Source organism: Lygodium microphyllum, chromosome 15 (assembly GCF_053477565.2).
Source record: "Lygodium microphyllum isolate KBCC chromosome 15, Lygodium_microphyllum_v1.1.10, whole genome shotgun sequence".
NCBI lineage: Eukaryota > Viridiplantae > Streptophyta > Polypodiopsida > Schizaeales > Lygodiaceae > Lygodium > Lygodium microphyllum.
Genome location: NC_141149.1, coordinates 87690557 through 87716397, shown reverse-complemented (window position 1 = coordinate 87716397; position 25841 = coordinate 87690557). Strand labels below are relative to the sequence as shown.

General features: G+C 37.3%; 1 pseudogene; it reads right to left on the bottom strand.

Annotated features, from left to right (window-relative positions):
• Window positions 1-6972: 6972 nt before the first annotated feature.
• LOC148024744 (uncharacterized) lies at window positions 6973-9472 on the bottom strand (annotated as a pseudogene).
• Window positions 9473-25841: the final 16369 nt, after the last annotated feature.

Sequence of the window (25841 nt, the reverse complement as noted above, 5' to 3'; positions counted from 1 at the left end):
ATAGGGTTGATACAAGGGTGGACACAAGGTACAAAACGGTTGCAAAGAAGGTTAAGCTAGTGGCTTTTCCTTTACCACCTAAAAGTGATGGGTTGACTGAAAAAGTGACTCAATAGCCCAGTCTATGGGATCTACATGGAGTATGACATAAAAGTTGAAAATTGGTGATACAAGATTTCTTTTACTTGCACAAAGAGCTTTTTTTTTGCAGATGTTGGCAAGTCATAGAAAATCCTTTGCGTTTCAGCCAGATGAAATTGGATGTGTTGATCCACCGACCATAGTTGCACCTATGGTGATCTTTACAGTACCTCATGTGCCATGGAATTTAAAGCCTATTCCAGTACCTCGGGCATATTTGCCTAAGCTGCTAGAGCTTTTGAATGAGAAGATCATGATGTGGATTTTGGAGCCCTCTTTAGCTCCATATTCGAATCGTTGCTTTACTGTTCCAAAGAAGAATGGTTCTTTGAGGTTTATACAAGATTTACAACCAGTTAAAAAGGTCACCATAAGGAATGTTGGTTCAAGCCCAATAGTGGATGAATTTGTAGAATCATTTGCAAGTAGCAAGGCAATTTACTCTATGGGAGATTTATATTCAAGATATGATCACTTGCAACTTGCATTGGAAAGCTACAATATCACTATGATGAAGACACTGCTTGGATTGGTTAGGATGTATATGCTTCCAACAAAAGCAACCAATTTAGTGGCGTATATGATGAATAATATGCATAAAGTTTTGAGGGATTATATTCTTCACTTGACCTTACCCTTTCTAATCATGTGCCGATAAAAGGGTGTGAAATCCATGAGAAGAATGAAGAGATGAATGAGCAGGTATGTAGAAGATTCGTGGTTGATCACATTACTGATTATGATAGGATTTTGAGCCATCTTGAAGAAGTGCATTTGACTCTGTCAGGAGAAAAGTTAGTTTTTGGAGTGGAAGAAGTATTAGTTGTTGGGCACATGTGTGGACCATATGGAAGAAATCCCTCACCAACTAAAGATTGATGCCATAAGCACGATGTGGGAGACATGTTCGAATGTATCCGAGGTGAGAATATTTTTGGGTGCATATGTCTTTTACTTGATATGGATTTCACATTTTGCTCATGTGGCTAAAAGTTTATATCAGCTCTTGAGAAAAGGGCAAAAGTTTTGGTGAGGTAAACAACATACGAAGGCAGTTTAGAAGTTAAAGAGCTTATTGATTTCAACCCCAACACTAAAGAGAGAATATTATGAGAATGGGTAGCCTATTATTCTCACCGTGGATACATCCCAATTGGCATTGGTTGGGTAGTGGGTCACGATGATGCTGATAGGAATAGGTATGCCATTCGGTTTGTAGTAAAGGTCCTCAATGAACATCAATAATAGTATTTTCAAGTCAAAAGAGAGCTTTGGGGTGTAGTGACAACCCTTAAGTGTGATAGGGAGTATTTTATGGGAGCTCATGTAGTGGTAGAGATTGATTATCTACCTCTATTGGGCATGATAGTAAAATGCTCAACTCTTGATATTGCCATGTTACAGTGGATTGTAAATATAAAGTCACTTAACCCTGTTTGTCAGCATATTGCACGTAGAGAAAACCCATGACTGACATACTTTCATGAGCAAGGTTTGAAGATGAAGAGGAGCTGATGGAAGATGAAGAGGATGATGTGATAGGTGTTGAAAGCGACTTTATGATTATGAAATTGTTTTGAATTTTTCGTCTTTAAAAAAATAGAAAATACAAAGTAACAATGTCCATAGAGAAAAGAAGGATGGTTGGATCCAACATAAGATAATAGAAAACTATTCCAAGTATATATCCCAAGTGCCAATTATGAAGAAATCATTGATGCACCTACTATATGCTACCATAGGGAGAGAATAATACCATAGAGACTATCATGTGAGATGCGATGAATATGGTGGATCCAAGTTTACCACTCTTTGATGAAGGAAAAGGGGTAAATATGCATAGATGCGTGTTCATGAAAACATGATACCATTGCATGGGGCAATGCAAAAGCACCATGCTCAAGCAAAATATTATGCAATAGTGCCACTTGGATAGTGTCCTCATGGACAAATATTCACTTTTCTAGGCACCCTTTTACAATCATAATCATCAAGGTGCAAATGAATGATGATAGAATGTGCACATGTCACTAAAGGAATGCTAACCAAAATTTTGCAAGCATAAGAGAAGAAGCTACACCTAGTCACCATTGGTTAGTGAAAGGGAAAGTTATAGAGATCCCCCTCTTTCCTTCATGTTGAATTAGAAGGGGAGGGAGCATTCATACCGATCCATGGAAGCAAGTATTGAAGGATATGGCTTGAACAAGATATCTGCAAAATTATCTGATGATGGAATAAAATCTAGAGAAATGTTGCCTAGCTTTGTTGGAGCTATATATAGCTCACCCTATTTAAACTAGGTCTCACCTATATATATGTAGATTGTGATCAATAGTCTTTGGGAGTGTACATGGTGTGTCTCTTCTTTCCCTCTCATGTCTCTACATCTCAACATGGTATCAAAGCTACCACAATCAACTACAACCCATTCCTTGAAGAAGATAATTAGGAAGTATATCTCTGTAGTATTTCTTCAATTTTTGATTCATGTTCTTTTCATGCATAAATTTGATGTACTCTATATGTTATGAGTATCTTATGTTTTGAATTTTAAGCATAGAAGAAGTTCACTCAATCATCATTTAGATTGTAGATATGTTGAATTGTAGATATGCCTTACTTGGACACCCTAAAAGTTTCTGTTTGGGAAACTCTTGAGTAAATGTCTTGCTTAAGAAAGTCCATGCTCAATTTGGAGTTCTCTGTCAAAAGTTATATCAATTCAAGTAAATTAGACTTGAAACAGAAGGATAAACAGGACAACAATTTTTTGTGCAAACTTCTATAACATAGGTTTCGTCATAATTACTCACTCTTGATTTTCTACCAAAATTAGCTAGATCATCAAATGCATTTATTTATAGCATAACTTCTGCATATGACTTGTTGTGTTGCAATTTTGTATATGGTGTGTAGATTCTGTGATCTCATATTGTATGTATTCTCTCAGTCAGATATGTCAAATTCTATAATCCTCAATGGATTTCCTTTTAGACAATGTTTTGTCACTCACTTTCAAGGACAAGGATTTCTTTGGATGGAAAGTAAAGATGCTACTAATCCTTGAAGAGGTACTTGTATGATATTTTTCTTGGTAATTATGAATGTTAGCCTAAACCAATTGATCAAGCTCATGATAATACCCTTGTAATTGAAGGATCTATCTTTGAAGCATGTAATTGAGTAGGTTAGACACGACAAAGTAGCTTGTCGATATAATCTTTTTGTTCTTCAAGAATCTCTTATGCTTGATGTATGCAATCTTTCAACCTAACAAGCTATATGGGAGTATTTCATAGCAAAATTTGAGAAAAAATCTATTACAGAAATAATTTATCCTCGTAGTCAACTCACAGAGTTACAATATAATGTTGGAAATTCTATGATAATACATATCAAATCATTCAAGAACATTGTCAATTAGCTTGTTTTTGGTGATATCATTCCATGAAAGTAATTGGTGACACAACTTGACACTATAAAGGATCCTACTTATGATAATATTGTTACCATATTATCTAACAAAGGCTGGATCAATTTTGATTAAGCTTGTATATCTTTGATTGAATATTCATAATGATATGAATGAAAATACACAAATCAAGAAATAACTATGATTTCACAAGACACACGATCAGAACAAATTGACCAAGGTTTACTTCCTTGAAGGTACCCCTTTCCACACTTTATGCGTACGATTCGTGGTGTGGTGGTAACTTCTCTCATCTTAAGTTTCCTAATAGACATTTTTTAAATTGCAATAGAACTGGTCACAATACAGATGATTGCTGGGCAAAACAATATGATGAAGAACATGGTATTACAAATAAACAACCATGTTTATCTAGAGTTTATTTTCCTTTTGTGACTATTGCAAAAAGAGTGATCATCCAACTCGTCTATGTTCAAGAGGCATTTCCATTCATGTCGTAACAAAGCATATGTTGCTATACATGACAACACTACTGAAGAAGCAAATTGTGTGAGCTATTCTATCTCTTAAAAAAGGACACTTCATGTTTGTGATGGATCTCTTTTTATTATTGATTTTGGTGCTATGGAAAACATGACATATCAGTCCTAATGGTTACATAATTATCATTCTCTTCCTATCAATAAATTGGCTTATCTTATTGATAGCACAACTTGTGAAGTCAAAGGTATAGGTGATTTATATCTTAGTACTCTTTCTTCAATAAGAATTCTACATGGAGTTTTACATGTCCCAAATCTACAAAGGAATCTTTTTTCATTTTTCTTGTAAGTGCACACACTTTTAGCACACATGTCCCCTTTTTCTTCAAGAAATAATAGCTGATGATGTAAAACTTAGGATCTTTTTCTTTGATCCTTGAGCTTCAAAATAAACATTCTCCCGATATGAACCTGTTTTTTATGGAGTGTGCCCTAGCAAAAATATTCTTTAAAAAATGTACGTTGTGTCCATTCATACATGATTTGAGAAGTATACAATAGTGGATCTATGATATGCACCTAGTCAATCAATGCTCACACGAAAGTTATGTATGCACTAAAGAATTGTACCTAGCCTATCTACACATGCTCATGCGTCATGTAAAATATAAACAAAGTTCCTTGATTATTTAAATCCTTAATCTCACCCCTCAACACTCAACCAAAGAAATCTTAATCTCCGCTCCATCCACCATAATCTCTCCGTCATTTTGGAAATGATGGTCCTCAAGATGTTGACCAAATAGAAACAACCCATCTCACAATTTGTGACATCTTTCACGACCCTCTAACTCACACTCAACCACCTTACCCAATCAACAAGATGTTCCTAACTTTGTGATGAACATCCCAAATATTGTGTGTGCAAGAAATGTGCTCACTCAATAAAGGTGCTCTCTCATGTGCATGTGCAACTAAGATTTACAGCATATAGCTGCATTGGGCCTCATGCTATGCTAGTGCTCAACGATGGTGTGAAACATGCATAATCTCAACCAATGGCATGGAAGTATTTCATAAGAACAAGAGATGACCACCATGTGCAGTGCTCGGGGGGCTCACTATATATATATTTGTTATATAAAATGCATTCATGGCCAATTTATAAATATCCTAATATGTGAAATTTTCTTGAATAAAACACAACCCTTTCCTATTCAATCTGTAAGTAACCCCTTTATGTGACACCCTTCTATATGTAAAAAATGTATAAAAATTGTATTTTAAGAACCCCTTATTTTGAACTCATGTTATATATACATATATTCATGAGTGACCCCCTCGAGGTGCAATGCATCAAATAAGTGCAACATGAAGTGCTTGTGATCTCATAATCCCCGTGATGTGCAAGAGTCTTAGCAAGAAAAAAAACCTGCTCCACAATGTTCGGCAACTACTAGTAAACTCCAGCTCCAACCTCTCCAAATATGCCTAACTCGACCAAGGCTATCAAGTTTCTACACTTAACAAACCAAACAAAATGATAAAAACAAATCCTACACTAGACAAACACAGAAAATCCAACCATAAAACCGCAAAGCAATGAGTCACACCAATAACTAAACTAGTAGAAATTAAAAATAACTACAGTTTGACTAGGGGTTTTATATTTTCAAAGAAATACTTGACAATGCTAACCCTCCCTTTCTCTGTCTCTTGCCACCCCCCTCATGCCCCTCTCTCTCTAGGCTAGTGAATATTTAGAATTTTAAATATTTTTCTTAGGATTTCAAAATCGACTTTTCATAACTTAAATTTGACTTTTGAAAAGTTTTAATAAGATGTTGTTTCTAAAGTCAAATAAAGGACTCAAGTAGAGATAACCTTAAACTTTACTCTCTAAGATAGGCATTGTTACATTGTTCCTTCTCCTAAAAAGTGTGGTTTAAGATTGATAGACCCAAAAGATAGAGCAATCAATATCAAAACTTTTAAAAGCATAGTTTGAATCTTTGATATTTTAAACAAAATTTACAAATTTCTCTTTTAGGGGAATTCAAACAAATAAACTAATTAAAGCTTAAGATAACAGTGTTTAAGACATCTCATGTTTAAGATAGGAGTATTGATGAGTCATATCCTTAGTACATGTACTCTCTCTTGGAGTCCAAATGCATCAAAATTATACTCTTTATCTAGGTCTTCATTTCTTGCCATCTCTCTCTTGGGTTGCCAACCATTCTGCATCATGTTTTCTAGTTGTGCTATTTTTATATCTTACTTTTCTCATTTCATATATTGCTCTACTTACAAACTCTACTTGAGAGGTTTTGAACTTCTTTTTTCTCCTTGTATTGTATCTATAATCTCCAATACCACCATTGGAATCATTACCTCATAGAATTGGAGTCATTGATGCCACCTCCATGATTTGTTACTTTTTGAAAAGCACAATGAGCTTGCTAGTGAGATCATTCCATGCCTTGAGCTCCAGAGGGGGGGAGGGTGGTCATTATGTATATAAATCCTATATATGACAAGCGTTCATGGCATGTTTTATATATCCCTATGTAACCTTTTTTGTGATTCTTTTGAAACCATTTTGTAACTTCTTACCATATTTTATAAATCCCTTACTGTAATTTTATTTTTTAAAGAATTTTTTTTAGCAAATCCTTATGTAATAAATACAAAACACTATTTTTATCATAGAATTGATCACACCTCTTAAGGGTTCATAAAAGAGTTTATCTTTTTAGTGATGATGAAGCTTTGCAAAATATTTTCATGATATATGACATGCAAAAAAGTGTACTATACATAGTAAGAAATACATGCATGAGGCCAACTTCTTGCATTAGTTAAATAAGATTCAATGGTACCTGCTTGATTTATAATGATCGACTAGACTACTTACCAAAGTGGTGGAAGATCCACCAACACATCAAGGAAAGGATATGGCCACCTAAAACATTGAAGAAACAGATGGTACAGTTTAGCCTTACTACAAGAAATGGAGACTTTCAAACTACATGTGAGATCACAAAATGTCCAATACTCCTACTTAATATTAATTGCAGAAAATCTTCATTCACTGCATGGTCAATTCCATCTAGTTCATTTAAACACAAACATGCTGCAACTTTGCATTAAATGTCCAATAGTCCTATTATTAAACTTTAAATGCAGAAACTCTTCAATTTGCTACATGAGAAACACCATGCTGTTTTTATTACAAATCAACAAGCTCCAACTTTGCATTAACTTTACAATAGATGCAAATGGACACTTACATGACATAGGTTTTAAGATCTAGAAGGTAACATACCAAATACATTTCCATGAACATAGTTCTAGTACTTATATTGCTAACACATATGAGAAAAAAGCTTAGTGATTCTCCCCTAGCACATGGATAATCCAAGAAAAGAATATGAAAATTGTTGTCCACTTAAAGAAATATGCACCTTGCTAGTACTAGTAAAATATCTACACTCATCCCATCACTGTTAGAATGAATTCACTTATCTCACTTAACTAATAAGCTACAAAATGTTCACCACATTATTCAAAGGAAGCTCCCCAAGTAGGAAAACCAGATTTACCACATGCATACTAATCTCTATCTGAAAATATCCCCAAGAAAGTTCTTAGTACTCTCACAAACTTCATAAACATGCCCACTATGAAAATCATGGCTTTACAATGTCCAATAATTATGACATTTTACCACTTGAATCAGCTGTCTAAAGATAAAACACAATCTCACATACAAAACATTCATTCAGCACTATAATCAATTGTTGTGCCACTTCATAACCTAAACTGGAAAGAAAAAGTATACAAATAACAACAAAGATGCATGTTGTATGATTCAAGAAAGAATGCCTTTAAACAGATCAGGGTAGCCTTAACCAGGAACCTAGTGATTGAGATTGTTAGACTCCCCCAACTATCTACCTAATTTTTCAAAGCAATTAAACAATGTGGTACTATTTTCTGAAATAAGATACACATCCCCATATTGGTAGGGCAAAGGGGCAAGGAAAGTGCTAGGCTAGCATTTTTTATATATGTAGATATGATAACCACAAACCAAATGAACATGCAGAGCTTAATCAAACTGGGATCCTTCCCCTCAATACCCCTACTAATAAGTTCAAGTGCCTTAGTGGGCAGAAACCTAGGCTTACCCCCCCACACCATACAAAGAAAGGTATGTAACCAAGTGACAAATCAAAGAAGACTCAATTGAAACCACAATCTTGCACTATCACCCAGGTTTTAATACTAGACATCATCTTTGGGACAATGACGACTAGTCAATAATGAGCAACTGAATGGTTGCTGGCACCTCAATCCAGATACTAGCAAAGCATAGCCCTTTAATCCATGAGCTTTGCTAGTTAGAATTTAGAAGATCCTAACATATACTATCATTTTTATTTCAATCATTCTAAACAGAGTGAACCAGTTTCTTTTTAGTAAGAACAACACATCAAGCAAACTTGAAACAACTTACCACATCAAAAAATTATAGCTCTGAAATATACAGGTCCAGTAAACTACATCTATTACAAAAGCTACTCCCAGAACCACCTGCATGTGAAAAATGTAATCAAGAAAGGCATAAAAATGATTATGCGCACCTTTGAGACACATCCAAAACTTCTTACTTAGTAAATAATTTGCATTAGGTAACTATTTGCTCCAACTTCTTCTGATGTGTAGTAAGACCTCACAGGTAACCATCTATTCTTGTTAGTTGTGAGTACTTTGCTAGGTGAAGAATCCAGATTTCTTTCCTTCAGGATTTTTTTAATGGACAACCCAATAGCAACCTGACAGGTGGAGGGAAAAAATTTAGCAATGCAAAGGACACAACCCTATTGTCCATGTTTACTGTCCTATGAGGCATGGACTAATTCCATCAACTAGAAAACTAAGTGCACCTTGCTGAGAGGTAATGTTAATAGATATTGCATAAAGGGTGTTGGAGAGTAATACCCTAAAATAGACAATAAGCAAAGTAAAACTCCATTTGTAGAAACCATTTTAAAAAAAGTAATCTTATTAGAAGTCAAATCATGTTATAGTTTCTGTGAATTTGAGAATGAAGAGGATTATGTCATCAAAGGCCTATATAGAATTGCGACGTACTATGTGTAGTACTCTAAAATAAAGGGTCCCACAGAACAACATCATATATCAGGATATACGAACAGTAAAGAAATGCCACATCTCTGAGCTCGAGCAGCCAACCATAGTGAGTTTTTTAATGGCATGTCTTCCAAATATGCTATTCATATACAATTCTGTAGCCTACCCTCTCATAAGCACTTAGAACCCCAGCGGCCAACATGAAGTCTACCACAAAAATGACCACACAAATGGCAAAAGGAGAATAAGCCATGGAAAAATACGAAAGGCCTCGAGTCATTCACAAGGTAGCAACACTTCATGACAATCATGTGTAATTGAATCTTGGTTTTGGGGAGGCACGATCAGACAAGGGGCATGTGCAGTCAAGGTTTAAGGGTTTATGGATCCATGGATGATCAAGTTGAAGCTATGCTCCATGGATGGTTGTGGCTCCATGAATGTTCATGTTGACAGGTTCATGAATGCTAGAACAAGGAGGTCAAGGGCTAGGGCTTCATCGCTTAAGCTATGGATCCATGAATGTTTAACTAATGGGATTTTGTGATGCTGGAAAAACAAGCCAAGTGGAACCTCCTTCCCTATTCATGCATATACTGAAGCTCCAAAAACCTATTTTGATGAATGGGAGTATAAAAAATAAACAAGGAAAGAGGGAATTCATGCTATTCAATGCGCACTTTATGGCAATCAATAAAAGTGACCCATGATCCAATGTCGCGATCGTAGCAGATATGCTACTGCAAGTCTTGAAAATGTCAAATGTGGAGAATATGTAAGTAGCCATTGTCACTGTGTCTGTAAGGCTATTCATTGAGTCCTCAAGTCTAGAGACACACACACAAAGAGAGAGAGAGAGAGAGAGAGAGAGAGAGAGAGAGAGAGAGAGAGAGAGAGAGAGAGAGAGAGAGAGAGAGAGAGAGAGAGAGAGAGAGAGAGAGAGAGAGAGAGAGAGAGAGAGTGTGTGTGTGTGTGTGTGTGTGTGTGTATGTGTGCCTCTTAGTCTTGCCTACTCGGAGCATGCAAATAGTGTGTGCATTGCACACTAGTCTTGCTCCCTTGTGATCATAAACCTTCATCATGGATGATGAGATGATTATGGTCTTGTTTAACGTAACATGATTATAAATATGCCATATGGCATGTGGTCCTCTTGAATGGACAATCTTCACCATGGCAGGATTATGGTCATGTTTAGCATAACATAATTAATGGTGCAACTGAATGCCCAATTTCGTAAGACACTTGAACTTTCAACTTGAAGTTACAAACCTTGCACATAGAGTTGTGCCACACAATACAACTTTGACCAACAAATCTCAAAGTCATGAGAGGTGACACATGCCATTATACATACTTGACTTCACTTGGACAACTAGTCACTCCACAAGAAAACCTAAATTGTTAGTGGTAATATAGTCCAATTTGATCTTCTTGATCATGAAGAGTGAGGTAACTAGCAAATTTCTAGTGAGTGCATGTTGCAGTGACTAAGTTCAAAGTCTTGGCAATGCATGTATTTTACATTCAAATACACGAACTTTGAGAGTCTCAATGTTGCAACAGGTCTTACATACTAAAAATACAACCCATAGATATCATGATGTCACCAAAACATAAACTTTGTATCTCTTTCTTCTTCTCTATTAACACAGACAACCAAACCCCTTGCTTCAAGATAGCAAGCGTGCCCCCTATTTTATGATTAGGATTTGACCCTCCATTTAAGAAGAACAAGCTACCCCTAATCTTGAGTAACGCCTATGCTTCCATACATCAAATACATTGAGCAAAACTTCCTCCTAAGAATTCCAAAAGCAAGTAGTCTTGACTTGATTTTAGCTACTAATGGGTACCCAAATGCAACCAAATCAAGCTACAAAATCCCTCATATTGAGCCTCAATTGCTCCTTAAGCTAAAACACTTGTTTGATTTAGATGTAGAGTTGGGTAATGAGAATACTATCTCTTTCAAGATGGGGGAAATAAGCATGAAAAATTACAAAAGAATTTCAAATCCTTAATCTTTGTAAGACCACTTTGCCTACATGCCTAGTCTAGATGGAATGATGCATATCAATCACATGCTCCCTCAAGTCAAGTTTGCTCACAATCTCTCACCCCACGAGGTTTCCTATCATGTTTCCTCACTCTCATGGAAGAAATATTTTCAAACTCATTTTATTACATTATGTGTAGGCTCACCAATCATTTCTAAAACTTTCCGATTTAGTTGTTTTTTAGCCTTCTTTATGTGAAATGGTTTTCGTAGAGGCACTACCTCGAGTAAGATACTCATGAATATATGTGTGCATCACATGGTTTCAAAATATTGTATTTTTAAAATACCATTTTTACATATTTTTTACATATAGAAGGGTGTAATATAAAGGGGTGATTTACAAACGGAATAGAAAAGGGTTATGTTTTATTCAAGAAAAGATCACAGATAAGGATATTTATAAATAGGCCTTGAACGCACGTGATGGAGAGGATATACATACAGTAACTTCCCCAAGGACACTACTCGCTTAGTTTTGAAGACTTGCTTAAAACCTCTATATTCCTCATTTGTAGCAGCAAAGTGAGCTATCTATGATATTTTCCACTTCCTTTGGTTAATTTGTGAGTTATTTTAACTAATAAAATGTGCTAAGGTGCTTCTTTGGTTTTTAAAGTGGACCCAATCTTCAAAGGTTTAGTGAGCTTTCTCTTTATGTTTCTATTCTCCTTCTCCAACTCCATAATTTTAGACTATAATGGCATATTCTATACCTGTGTAGCATGCATAACATGTTCAATGGCAGACATTGCTTGATGTAGGCTACTTTGATTCTTCCAATCTTTCTCAACGAACAATCTATCTTTTTCCATCAAAGACTGCACATACACTTGTAATCTTGTCTACATATTTGTTCAGGCTTAATGAACCCCTAATAATCCTTGTGTCACAAGTCTACATGTATATCCATGTAATCCTTCATTATCTTCATAAACGAACTTTACAAATGATGTAAGCCCATTAAATTATGGTGGCCTTTGAGTTATTAGATCAGGTGGATAAATGTGGGTATCAACCCAAAGATTCATTTTTTTTTCCTTGCATTTCTTTCTTGTTGCATGTATCTTATTACATCATCCCTTTCCACAGGTCTTTTAAATAGTGATGCATATTTATCCTCCAATTAGAAGTGGATATCTTTATTTCTCTTACTACATCTTGCACCTACATTCTTCAAAGAAAAATGTATGATAATTTAAACTTGAATTAACATTCAAATCACACAATTATACCCTTTGATTCACTATATGTATATTATTTTTTACCCAATTGGATCTTGACTCTTTCTCTTGATTTCAATTATGAGAGACCCTAATCAATCCCTAGTTAGTCTCTAATTTTAGCTTGGAATCAACCCTAATTAGCCTCTAATCTTATCTTCTATTCTATCCAAAATACACACACACACACACACACACTCTCTCTCTCTCTCAAAATAAGAATTGGTCAAAGATGATCAAATACATTTAGACAAAATCTTGGATAGTGAATAATATTTACATCATATTATCTTCTACCCAAATTGACTCTTTGCCAGTCTCTCTCTCTCTCTCTCTCTCACACACACACACACACACACACACACACTCTCTCTCTCTCTCTCTCTATATATATATATATATATGAATTGTTCCTTAAGGATTAAACAATAATTGTGAAGAATAATAGCATCAGAGAGATTAAAAAATAAAGATACCTCCATTATCACTTTATTGCTTGTATTATAGACTATTCAAGAGAGATATTGCTTATAGTATAGTGTTGAAGAGGTATATTGCTTGTAGTAGTATAGAGAGTGTTGTAGATGGAGATTATTTGATTTTAGAAAATGGCATTAAAACCACTCCTTAATGCTGCTTTAGAAGAATTCATATATGAAAGAAACCATATTCTAGAGGGAAAGAGAAGAGTACACAAAATTTGGGATTAAACTAGAGCTTTTAGAGGGAATGAAAAAATACCTAGAAATGGGCATATGCTTTCCCAAAAGATATAGAAAATTACAAGAAAAATCTCAAGTCCAAAATGTGTCTTTGGATTATGTGTACACAAACTTATACCGTTTTTTATCTTTCTTCCATTTAAGAAATGAAAATCATAATGATTCTAATATATTTTAATGCTAAAAAGTCATGAGGGTATTAATGAGTCGCATGTTAATGGTTGGCTCCATTTTTGGAGAGAATAGAATTGTATTTTTTATGTTGTGAAGATTTTGAGAAAAGTGATCTTATCATACAGTTTGGGGATAATGGGGATAACATAATAAGTGAATTCTATTAAAAATACAAATACAAGATTTGCTTGATTGTAGAAGATATCTTTTTATAACATTTTTTTGGAAACTTTTTTTAGAGAGAGAGAGGTGAGAGAACCCCTTAATGAAAAGAAAAAGAGTCCATACTTCTTCTAATGGCCCTCAATAATAAATAGAGGACTTATTAGGGTGGCTCACAATGGAGCTAGGGAGTGCTACTGTGTTCAACATTACAAGAGTGATATATGTATGGAAAAGCTCAATCTTATGCAAAATTGAGGCATATAGATGTATATGGGATATGTACAACATCTAAAAATTAAGAGGGTATGAGTTTGGCCACCAATTCTTGACAGTTAGCATTTGACAAAAAATGGAAAGTATGCTATCTAAAACAGGCTTGCTGGAGAAAACCAAACATAACTTTCTATGGAAAATTCTCATTGAAATGGATGACATTTAAAAATCAATCTCATATAATGTACTTTTAGCATTTACATATATGACTACATTAAGGCATGATAAAAACTGTTCTAAAATAGTGTGTTGTCTATAAGCAGTCTACAGGCCAAAAGTAGGCCAAAATGAGCTAGTCTTAAATTGAAATTGCATCCTTTAAATGGGGGAAATCCTTTAAGATTGTTGTTGGCCTCTAGGATGCTTTTCTCAAGGATAAACATTGCCATTTAATCAAATACTCATGGATGGATTGAGTCCTCTATTTCTTTTCCTTTTGTCCAATGACTACCTCAAGAATATACTATATGATAGTATCCTCTTCATCTATGGATATTGGCTTCTTGTCTGTAGGAGTCCCAAGAAAATGTTTCAACTCAATCATGTTATTGTAGCTCACATTGAAGAATGGGAATGATGAGTTATTTTTTCCCATATGGTATAGTGTTTTCATTTTAATTGTAGGAGATTGGGTGTGTTGATCTTGAGGTTGTGGCCCCGATGGTTATCTTCATGATTCCCCACATTTATTGGAATCTTTGGCCTATTCCAATGCCTAAACGACATCGATAAAAAATGATTGAGTTTTTGAATGAGAGAATTTGGATGGAAATACTTGAGCCATCTTGAGTGCTCTATTTGAATCAATAGTTTATATTGCCTAAGAAGAATGGTTCTCTTAGATTTATTCAAAATTTGTAGCCTATGAATAGGGTCCCTATGAGGAATATTGGTGCAAGTCTAGTTGTGGATGATTTTACCAAGGCTTTTATAGGCTAGGCTATCTATTCTCTTGATGATATATATTCAGGGTATGGTGAGTTTCAACTCGTATTAGGAGAGTAGAGACTTGACCACCATGAAAAATCCATTGGGCCACCTTACTAGGATGAGTACTTTACCACATCGGGCTACAAATTCAGTAGTGCATATGGTAAATGCTATGAAGAAGCCCTTACATGATTATATCCCTTTGTTTGCCATGCCATTTCTAGAAAATATACCTATTAAAATCTATGTATAAGAGGAAAAGGATGACAATTTGGATGCTCAAAGATGTAGACACTTTGTTGTTGACCATATAATGGATTGTGAGAAGATTTTTTCTAGATTAGAAGAGGTGGGTTTGACCTTATTAGTGCTAAAATGATTTTTTGGAGTGGATGGGGTGCCTATTGTTGGACATATGTGTGGCTATTATGGTAGGAACTCTTCTCTTGCTAATATGGATGCTATTAAGAAGATTCCAAAATTTTTCACTTCTGTTTTAGAGCTACCAAGGTTTCTTAGGGCATGTGTGTTTTACATGATATGGATTCTACATTTTTCTCATGTAGTGAATGTGTTGTATCAGTTGCTTTGCAAGGGGTAGAAGCTCTTTTGGGATGAAGGGCATGCTAAAGATATAAGAAATCTCAAGAAGTTAGTATAGCTTGCTCCAAATCTTAGGAAGGAAAATTATGCTTGTGGGATAACTATTGTGATCACAATTGACACTAGCCTTACTACTGAAATTGGTTGGAGTGTTGGTCAAGATGATGAGGGACATAGGTATGCTATCGCTTCAGCAAAGGTTTTAAATGAGAGACAATGTAGGTATCCACAAAACAAAAGATAGCTTTGGGATATTGTAATTGGTCTTAAATTCGGTAAGGAATACTTTATTGGTGCTTTAGTTGTGGTGGAAACTAATTATTTACCTTTATTGGAGATTCTCACTAGAGTTATTTTATCCATGATATTGTGACGCTTTGATAAATTGCATCTATAAAGTCTATGAATCTTGAATTCAAGCATATTTCAAGGAGGGAAAATCCATTGGTTAGTTGATATGATTGCTAGAGCCAGGTTTGGGGATGATGATTCACTTCTTGCAAAGGATGGAGAATATAAGATTTGAGCTATGGTTGACCACTTGTGTCTTGTCTCTTCTTTTGAACCATTTTCAAAGGAGATCCATACAATAGGATATGGGGTGTAGATTGGATTGTATTTAAGCATAGTGACTAAGAGAGATGAATGTTTGGATGTGGAGTATATGAAGATAAGACATAAGACCTATGGTTATTTCTCAAGAGATGGGTTGCTATATAGAAGCATCCTAAAAGAAGAGGTGGAATACCCTTGCAAGTAGTCTATGAAAAGACTATGTAACTACAGATTATGAGTGAGTTTCATAAGAGTTTATGGGCTAGTGAGTATGGAGTGCCAAATCTCAAGTAAGCTAGGCTCCAGAATAAGGACAAGTTTGGTAGTAAGCATAGGCTAAAACCTAGAGTAGAGGAAGAGGGGGATTGGATCTTGGTTTATGATAGCAATCTAGATAATAAGTGTAGCAATGTTCAAAAGATGGTGAAAAAATGGTATGGATCCTACATGGTGAAATATGCATATGACAATGATACTTATGAGTTGGTTGAGCTTAACAAGAGAGACTTGAGATACCTATTGTAGGAAAGAGGATCAAAATATTCAAGGGGAGAGATGCTAACACATATGTAATGGAAACTTTAGGAGAGGATGATCATATGGCTAGAGAAAATTAAGAAGAGGTAGTGGATGATGTAGAAAAGGATGCTAAAATTTTGGATGGTAATAATGAGTAGCTTGAGTTTTTTGTATAGGTTCAAGGAAATGAGGATAGGTAGATGTGGCCCAATTGGGAGATGAGCATTTTTAGAGAGGGTGGATGTCATGATGTTTTGCATTCACTTCTTAAAAACCATGGAAGAAGAATACTTACCAATTGAATAGCTAGAATAAAGTTAGTCTCACTATATACTTATTTGATGTTTGTTTTCTTTTTGTTGTCATATTTGAAGAATAAGGATTCAAGTTTGGAACATGGTTATCTTGAGATAAGGAATTCGAAAGGAGCCTCTTGCTTCTTTGGAGGACAAAAGAGTGTATTTCTACTTGTTTGTAATAGATTGGAGTATGATGAGATTAGCATTTTCTCTTGACTTGGAGATGACATGTGGGAGCACTCTTTCATAGATTTCATAGAGAGACATTCAAGGCTAAATGGACTGTTGATGACTTGGATTGTTAGGGTTGAACAAAGTCTTTATTAGAGGGTTCTTTAATTTTGTTACTTTTGAGTCCATAGCTCGAGGGATTTACCATATATATATCCTCTATATCACATGAATTCAAGTACTATTTATAAATATCCTTATCTATGAAATTTTCTTGAATAAAGCACAACCCTTTTTTTTTCGAATATGTAAGTGATCCCTTTATATGACACACTTCCATATGTAAATAACATATAAAATTGGTGTTTTTAAACTTCCTTATTTTGAACTCACATGATGCATATATATATTCATGAGTGACATCTCCCCTTTCCTCCCTGTGGAGTCTTGTTCACATATCTTGGTGCTCTTGAGCTTCAACCTATGGTATTCCTAAATTCATAGGGCATTCTAAAGCAATGGAGTTCTGCCCTCTTGTGGAAATATTGCCCACTTTCCCTTAGGGCTTCCCTATTGAGGGAAAGATAACCTACAAGGTTCAATTCAAAGAATACATTAAAAGTCTATCGAGTTGCTGAAGAGGAAGAAATATGGAAAATGAAAAGGGAGGCACATATGCTAGCATCCATTTTGCTCCTGCATGGGAACTACCCCTCCTTAAAAATTAATCAAAATTCCCCCCTATCATCACCAACCATAGTGTGACCGGAGGGGGGGGGGAGGGAAAGGACAAATGGAAGATAGTGGATGATGTGGAAGGGGGAGAGGGGGAAGCTGACGTGGAAGATGACAGAGAAGGACAAGAAGATGGAGATGGCGATGGGGAGGAGCACACATGTGCTACCTTTTCTTCCCCCTACTATCTCTTCTCTCCCCTTAACAATTTTGCATGGTGACAGCTAATCTGGTCATCCATATGAGCTAAGGACTCCTCATCACAACATTCCCTCCCCCCCAAAATACTCCTTTCCCCCCTATAACCCCCCCTCCCCCTTAAGTGAAGGGGATAGGCAATTCTTCTTTTCCCCCTGCTGCAGACTACGGAATAGAGAGAGAGAGAGAGGGGGCGAGAGAAAGAGAGAAGAAGAAGAAGAAGAAGAAGAAGAAGAAGAAGAAGAAGAAGAAGAAGAAGAAGAAGAGGAAGAAAGAGAGGCGAGAAGAAAGAGAAGAAGAAGGAGAAGAAGAAGAGGGAGAGAGAGTTTGTCTGTGATAGAGAGGGAGAGAGAGAGACAAAGAGAGAGAACCCCCCTAGAAGGTTCTCCTTCTCTTCCTTTCCTTAGAGGGTGGCCACTCGTAATTACCCTTCTCCCCTTTTTTTGTGAAAGTATCCTTCATTGTAGCTTAATTCCCTCCCCAAATTGGCCCCATTAATAATCGAGTAAAATACATTGAAGTCTTGAGCAAATCGTGTATATTGCAGATGAAGATCGAGAATGGCCCCCAAGCAGAGAATAACACACATGGATGGCAATCCCACAATAAGAAACAAAGCCTTGAGCAAGAGCATCACCGCCAATACAACTACGGTACCAAATATGAATAGTAAAATTCCAAGTTGTAAGTTTCTTGCTTTGATTTGGGCATGGGACACATCAAGACCGTACTGTGCTCTGTGTGGACAAGCCCCAAAACATTCCATGGGAGTGTCGGCCAGTGACGCTTAGATTCGTTTCTTGATGGACCGCTAAAATGTGCTTAGATAGCTGATAGAAAGGCACGTTGACCCATTAGGGGTTCCACCTACCCACTTCCCTTGATAGCTTTAGTTTTCTAAGTAGGTCATATCATAATTACGTGTGGCATTTAAAACTAGCGTCCTTGATTTAGCCTTTAGGAAACAGGATTCCTTCGCATAATTTATAGCATAGACATGAAAATAGAGCAAGTAATCCTTTGACAAACAAGGTCAAACGAATTCCTTAACTTATCTTCATGTTAATCTCTATCTACTGTCCATATAGGAGAAATTATGTATCCCTTCTGTCCAACTGAAGTACCCAATCCAAATCACATGGCACCATAATTTGTATACATTATCTAGAATAGGATCTTCCAATGCCACAGACATTGGGCTAATGGTAGTCTTCAACTCCATTTTGGACTAGGCAAGGGGTGTCCCAGAGAACTAGGAGGCTTTCACAAGGTTTTACCAATGACCCGACCCTCAGGAATTGTTAGGTTAGAACCCCGATTCATGATGTTTTAGGGGACGGAAATGGGACTATGCTCTACAGGTAGAGAGGTTGAGCGATGCATCCCTTTTGTTTTCCATTCTCTTTGAACCAAGTGTGGCATGGATCTGCTTTGGTTTGGGTATCTCTACGTAAAGTAGGATGCCAAGGACCCGACGCTATAGTGTTGTTAAGAGACATTGACCAATAAGAACCCAGATTTCAAGTCGATCCTAGTGAGTTCTATCACGAACATTCCGTTGCGAGGTGGAATCGAGAAAACCTAAGTGACAAACCCCTGAACATTCCATGGGAGTACCAAGCAATGACGCTTAGATTCGTCTCTCCATGGACCGCTAAAACATGCTTGGAGAGTCGACAAGCGGGCACGTTACAATTGTATCAAAGGATGTAATACCCTGCCCGCACTCCACATAGGAGCTCCCCCCCTTTCACAATTAAAATGAATTTAAAAAAAATTTACACCCGCTTGTAAACATCTGCAGAGCTGGCGAAGGGAGGGGGAAGATGGAGTATGAGACCACAACGAGAGGGAGGCAGAGGCAAAAGCTAATGAAGTAGATGAGGAGGGAGATGAGGATGAGGTAGAGCTGATGTGGAAGAAGTTGGATAAGACAACATCAACGGTAAAGTAGGTAATGATGTTGATGAGTCCAGTGCAATGCCGTTGCTATGCACTGTAATGATAGGTGGAGGGTGGGAGAGATACCACCACACCACCTCCTCTCCACATCCCCCCCCAATAATACAGCTTTCCCCCCTTGGAAAGCAACAATTCCACCACTCACCTCCCCTCCCCCCCCCCCCCCCCCACTATCTCCTTTCCCCCCATAATAACACTCTTCCTCCTACTAGAACCTCCCCCCCCCCCCCCCCCCAATAGGGAGAAAAGGAGGACTCCATGCTGCATAGGTAGAGAGAGAGAGAGAGAGAGAGAGGGATAAGAAGAGGAAGAAGGAAGAGAGGTAAGAAGAGGAGGAGGAGGAGAAGAATAAGAAGAAGAAGAGGAAACATAAAGAGAGGTGAGAAGAAACACTACAAGGGAAGGGGGGAATAGCAACACTGAGTTCCAACGCAAATTAGTAGCATTGCTATTTGTGTTTCAAATGCAATGCAAATAACAATAGTACTCAGACAAAAAAATGTGGTCAAAACTCGAGCACAACATTTTGGAAAAGAGTTTGCAAAAGAGAGAGCAAAAGAAAGAGAAAAAGAGGGAGGGAGAGGGAGAGATGAGAGAAACTGAAGGAAGGAGAGTTTCTCCCTACCACCACCACTGTTGTGCCACCATTTGCGAAGAAGAGAAGGAAGTGTACAAAGGGCAAAGAGGATCCTTCGCAAAGAGGAGACGAAGAATCCAACTTCCAGTCTTTGTGGTGAGTACATTGCTCCCTCTTGTTTATTCTTGTTCTTTCTCCTCTCTTTTTTTTTTGTTGAGAATGAGGTGCATTGAGGGAGAAAGAGAGGAAATGAGAGAGGGAGAAGATGAAAGGAAAAGAAAGAAATAATGAGGGAGGAAGGGAGGGAGGGAGGGAGAGATGAGAATAAATGAGAAAACAGGAGGGGGTAGAGAAAAACAAAGAGAGACCATAGTCATGCAAGAGGACATTTCATGGTTAAAAGCTTGGTGAAAGAAACTCCCTACACCTTGACATGTCACAAGGGCCATTGTACTTGAGAAGAAGTAACCAAGTATTCACTAATGGGAAGCTCAACTCAATGTTTGGACACCTTTAGGAGTGTATTGAGAGTTCTAGATAGAGGCAAAATAGATTATGCTAACAGTTCTAATATGATCACTTCCAAAGTAAGTACTAAAGGCTCACTTCATATCTCAAGAAGTGAACTTCCACATTGTCAACCTTAAACTATTCTTAAGCTCAACTGGAACCATTTGGTGAGAAAAACTTGAGTGGAGGTAGCAGTAATAGTGATAGTCAAGCCCTTGCACCTCATGAAACTAGGTCATCAAAAGTAACTACATCTAAGAGATGACAACCCTAAGAAGACTAGTATCTCACCTTAATTAGCCTACAAAATCACTCACAAGTGGTTGGATCATCCAAAAAGGAAGTTCACACATTGTGTAGTGTTGTAAGAGTTGTGATTGAATGCTTGTTTGCATATGTCATAATTGAATTGAAAGCTTGAGCACCATCATCATGAAGATACTTGCATTTCTATTCAATCACATTGATTGTGCAAAAAAAAAAAAGCCTAGTTATGCATGGTGCATCTACATATACTTGCAAGTTAGAAAAATGGACCTTATCATAAAAAATATTCTTAAGCTTAAACACCATGCAACAAAGACCACATCACTAAATGAGCCTTACTAGCCAAAAATGACAAATTAGGCAACAAGCTTGTTAGCACCTAGCATACGGCACATCGAACATATGACAAATTTGGAGAGCGAGAGGCGTCTTCCTTAGAAGCCACCACTTCCTTGCCGAAACTAATCACTTATTAAGACCATAGTCATGCAAGGTAGAGGAAAACAATGAGAGAGGGAGAGCGGGAGGGAGAGAGGAGAATGAGTGAGAAAACATAAGGGGGTGGATAGAAACAAAGAGAGAGGAAACAAAGAAAGAGAGAGAGTGTAAGAAAGATAAGAAATGAGAGAGGGAGAAGAAGAAAGAAAAATGTGAAGAGAGAATAGAGAGAGAGAGAATAAACTTGAAATACAACAAAGAAATGGGGAAACAGAGGGAGAGAGGAAGGGAGGGAGATAGGAGACTAAGTGAGAAAACATAAGGGGATGGAGAGAAACAAAGAGAGGGGCAACAAAGAAAGAGAGAGAGAGAAAGAGAGAGAAATGGGAGAGAACATAAAATGAAGAGCACAAAGAAAGGTGCAAAGAATGTGGGAGAATCAAAGAAACGGGGAGAAAACCAAGATGACAGTTGACGTTATTTTTGTTGAGTTACAAGAGAATCAATTCCTTCTCAAATAAATTAGAAAGAAAAAGAGAATAATAACAAAAACAATTTTTTGTCATAACATAGACAAAATGGAAAGCGATGAAGGTTGTGATGTTCAAGATCGCGAGGTGTATCTTAATCAGCGTATCATGTGTCCTTGCTCTCAATGCAAGCTAGCATTCAGAAGAAAGTGTCACTTGTCAATAAAATACATACAAGGCTTCGATGAGTTTCAATCGAAGATCATTGATCAGGCAATCTCAAACTTAGAGAAAATGGTAAAAAACGTGTATATCAATCATGCATTATATTTGGAAACTAATTGAATATCATATACAACGACATTGGATGTGAGTGTAAAATTTATATAGAGAGGTGACATCTCATCCCAAGGGGGAGTGCACCTATTGTTGATGGTTAGAAGAGTTTGTGGGTATGCAATGGATGGAGTTTTTGAGTCAATCCACCACTCGGAAGGCACTACCCAGTCTATACCGTCAATACCATAGGAGACAAGAAATCTTTTAGACTTTCCTACAATCTTGGAGCCTAAGATGGAGGCAATGATTAATGCATTGATGCCCATGGATACCGATGCATCTAATCTTCTTAGAGAGGAAGCAAAATACAGGTGCCGAGTATCTCGCCTGAAGACGTTACTTGCACTCCTAAGTGCAAGCAAAATACGGGTAGAGCAATATGAGTGTGATCGAGTTGCTTAGGTACCTTCTACGTATGCTTCTTTGATTTATTTTCGACACCATTATTAAAAAATGTCCTTTTTAAAGGTGTTTTATGATTTCGTTTCACGTTGCAAAAGTATTATATATTACCACTTGGAAATAACATGCTTGAGCCTCATGATGATACACGACATGTTTTACGAAAGCTTGGCATGGACAACAACAACATCCATGCATGTGTCAATGAATGCGTGATGTTTCGAGGAGAGTAAAAGACTATGGAGACATGTCCCAAGTGTGGTGCTCATAGATATTGATAGGACTTGCAAGGGAAAACCATCCCTCCAAAAGTTCTTAGAAACTTTCCACTTATCCCCCGTATACTTCACATGTTTCGTACATCGGGCATGGCTAGCTTGACAATGTGGAATCCGCAGAATAGATCCACTGATGAAATCCAACAAATTTCAGCGGATTCACGTACATGGAGCCACATTGACTCTACCTTTTCACACTTTGCATGAGAGCCATGGAATCTTTGACTCGGTCTTGCTATGGATGGCATGAACCCATTCTGTCTCTACTCAATATCTTATAGTGTGTGGCTTGTAGTCCTTGTTAGCTACAACATTCCACCATGGTTTTCTACGAAGAAAGGACACCTAATCCTTAGCTTGCTCGTTCCTAGCTGCTAAAAAGTCAATAATATGGATGTCTATCTCTGTCCATTAGTCGACGAGCTTAAGACTCTGTGGGAGGATGGGATCGTTATGCAAGTGCGATGGTCGACGGTCTGTCAATATATGAGCCATTCTCATGTGGACCATGCATGACTTTTTGGGATTCTCCGAGTGCTCAAGTAAGTAGACTTTCGTTCTTGTTGATCATATCTATCATAGCTCGTTCAAGTTTGTGTTCACTACATAGAGGTGTTCATTACCTTAGGTTATCATGCATGTCCATTGTGTGGGCCACAGTTAGACTCTCAAAGGTCACGAACCATAAATAAGATGGTACATTAAGGACACACTACTTTCTTTCCAGAGGGTCATAAACTGAGGGAAGGTTTTCTTGGACGACCTCTAGCACAAATGAATTCCCAATGCTGATACGAGCTAAAAATTATCCATACAAAGTCGCATCCAAACAGAATGCAACGATTCTCAATTTTCTATGAGTTTTCGTATTGGACCCACTTACAGATCAACCACTTGTCCTAGATTCCATTCATATTTTTAGAAATGTGGGCAGATTAATATGGGACCACATCATAGTAAAGAGAGACACTATAGGGGCACAAATGGATTTAAAGGAGGTAGGCAAGATGGAGATACTTTGGCCGCAGTGGAGTGCTGATGGTTGCTTGCAACTACCTCGTGCTCCTTCAGTTTTGTTCACTAAAGAAGAGCGCATTGCGAAGAAAATTATCAAGTCTATCCGCACTCCAATGGGTATGATGCATTCTCTTAAATTCGTATTTTTTAAAGATGACCATTTAACAGGGCTAAAATCCCATGATTAACATAAGATATATCAAGTTTATACTACAAATGGATTGTAAGTGGCCTGTGTATTTTGCTATTTGGAGTGTAGTCGTTGTTTGTAATGCTTCTTCATTTGTGGCAGTTTGTACTGCTGATCGTGATTGCAAGATGCCTCACTCCAGAAATACGCATGGCGATTTACAGGTTGTCAAATTTAGTACAATGGATTTCATAGAAGGAGAACAAGACATCCTCTATTGAGTCTACAAGGCAGGGAGTAGTGGAGATAGTCTATCTCTTTGAGAAGTACCTGCCCACCAATATGCTCACAATACAAACCCACCTCCCAGTGCATCTTGTAGATGAAGTAAAGATTGCGGGACCCGTCCGCATGCGATGGATGTTCTTCTTGAAGCACTTCATGAAAACCTTAAAAGGCTTTGTGCGACAACAAGCTCGGCCACAAGTAGCATGGTTGAAGGTTGGTTGGCGTTCGAGGCATTAGTGTATATTTCACAGTGGCTCACTCGAGATGTGGTGGTTTGACATGGGATAGAAAACAGGATGGATGCTAAAATGGAGAAGAAAGTGAATCATTTTTTAATGTTGCACCATGCCTCCATGGAGATGTGGCTCAATAGGTACGAGCAAGCTAGGAAAGATCCAAAAGAAGTGAGATCCAAGTTTTGATGTAGTACACGCCACTAACCGATTTGATATCTTGAGGGCATGGAGGAGATATCATGGTTTATGTCCATGTGATGGTTGCATGGAGCTTTGATTGCAACATCTCAAAGGGTGGAGGTCTCTACTGAGGAGTGGGAATTCTAAAGGGGATGTAGTCCAAGGTTGACCACATGTTTTATAAGCTATCGTATCTAGATTTTATATGTGACAACTAATTAACCATTTCAATGTACAATACAAAATATATAGTGCAGCATGGTCACATGGATGACATTTTCGGGTGGAACGTATTGACAAAATGCGCTCCACAACAAATTGTGGTGTCATGGCAAAGTTCGATTAAGAGAGTCGATGACGAGCCACTAATCCAAACACTGTCATACAAGAGATTGAGTATTTTGGAAACTTGCAAAGTATTATCACGGTGGATTACCATAGCTTCTCCATGATCCTATTTGATGTGCAATGGTTCAAAGTAGTACTGGAAGGAGCCGAGGCAACTATTCATTGACGAGGTCCATCTGGATTTCTTGAAATAGATTCTGAAAAAAGATGGATGGATTTTCACGACACGTTTGTATTACTGACCCATTGTGAACATATGCATGAACTCATGTTTTTCAAACTTTTATTATGACATAATATATGCTACAAATGTTAAATCTCTGTTTTATGTGATTTTGAATATGTAATTTTCTATCCAAACCCCCAGCAACCTGGATAGTGGTATATTGTACCTTCAACTCCTCGAAGTGCGAGATTACATCGTAGATGAGGGCAGTATGCACATAGAGGGGTTGATATTACAAGGGGTGGAGGCCACCCAGATCTTGGATCATGTAGAAGAGGTAGAATCTAGTGACAATGATGGAAAGACAGGAGGCCAAGAACTCTTTGAA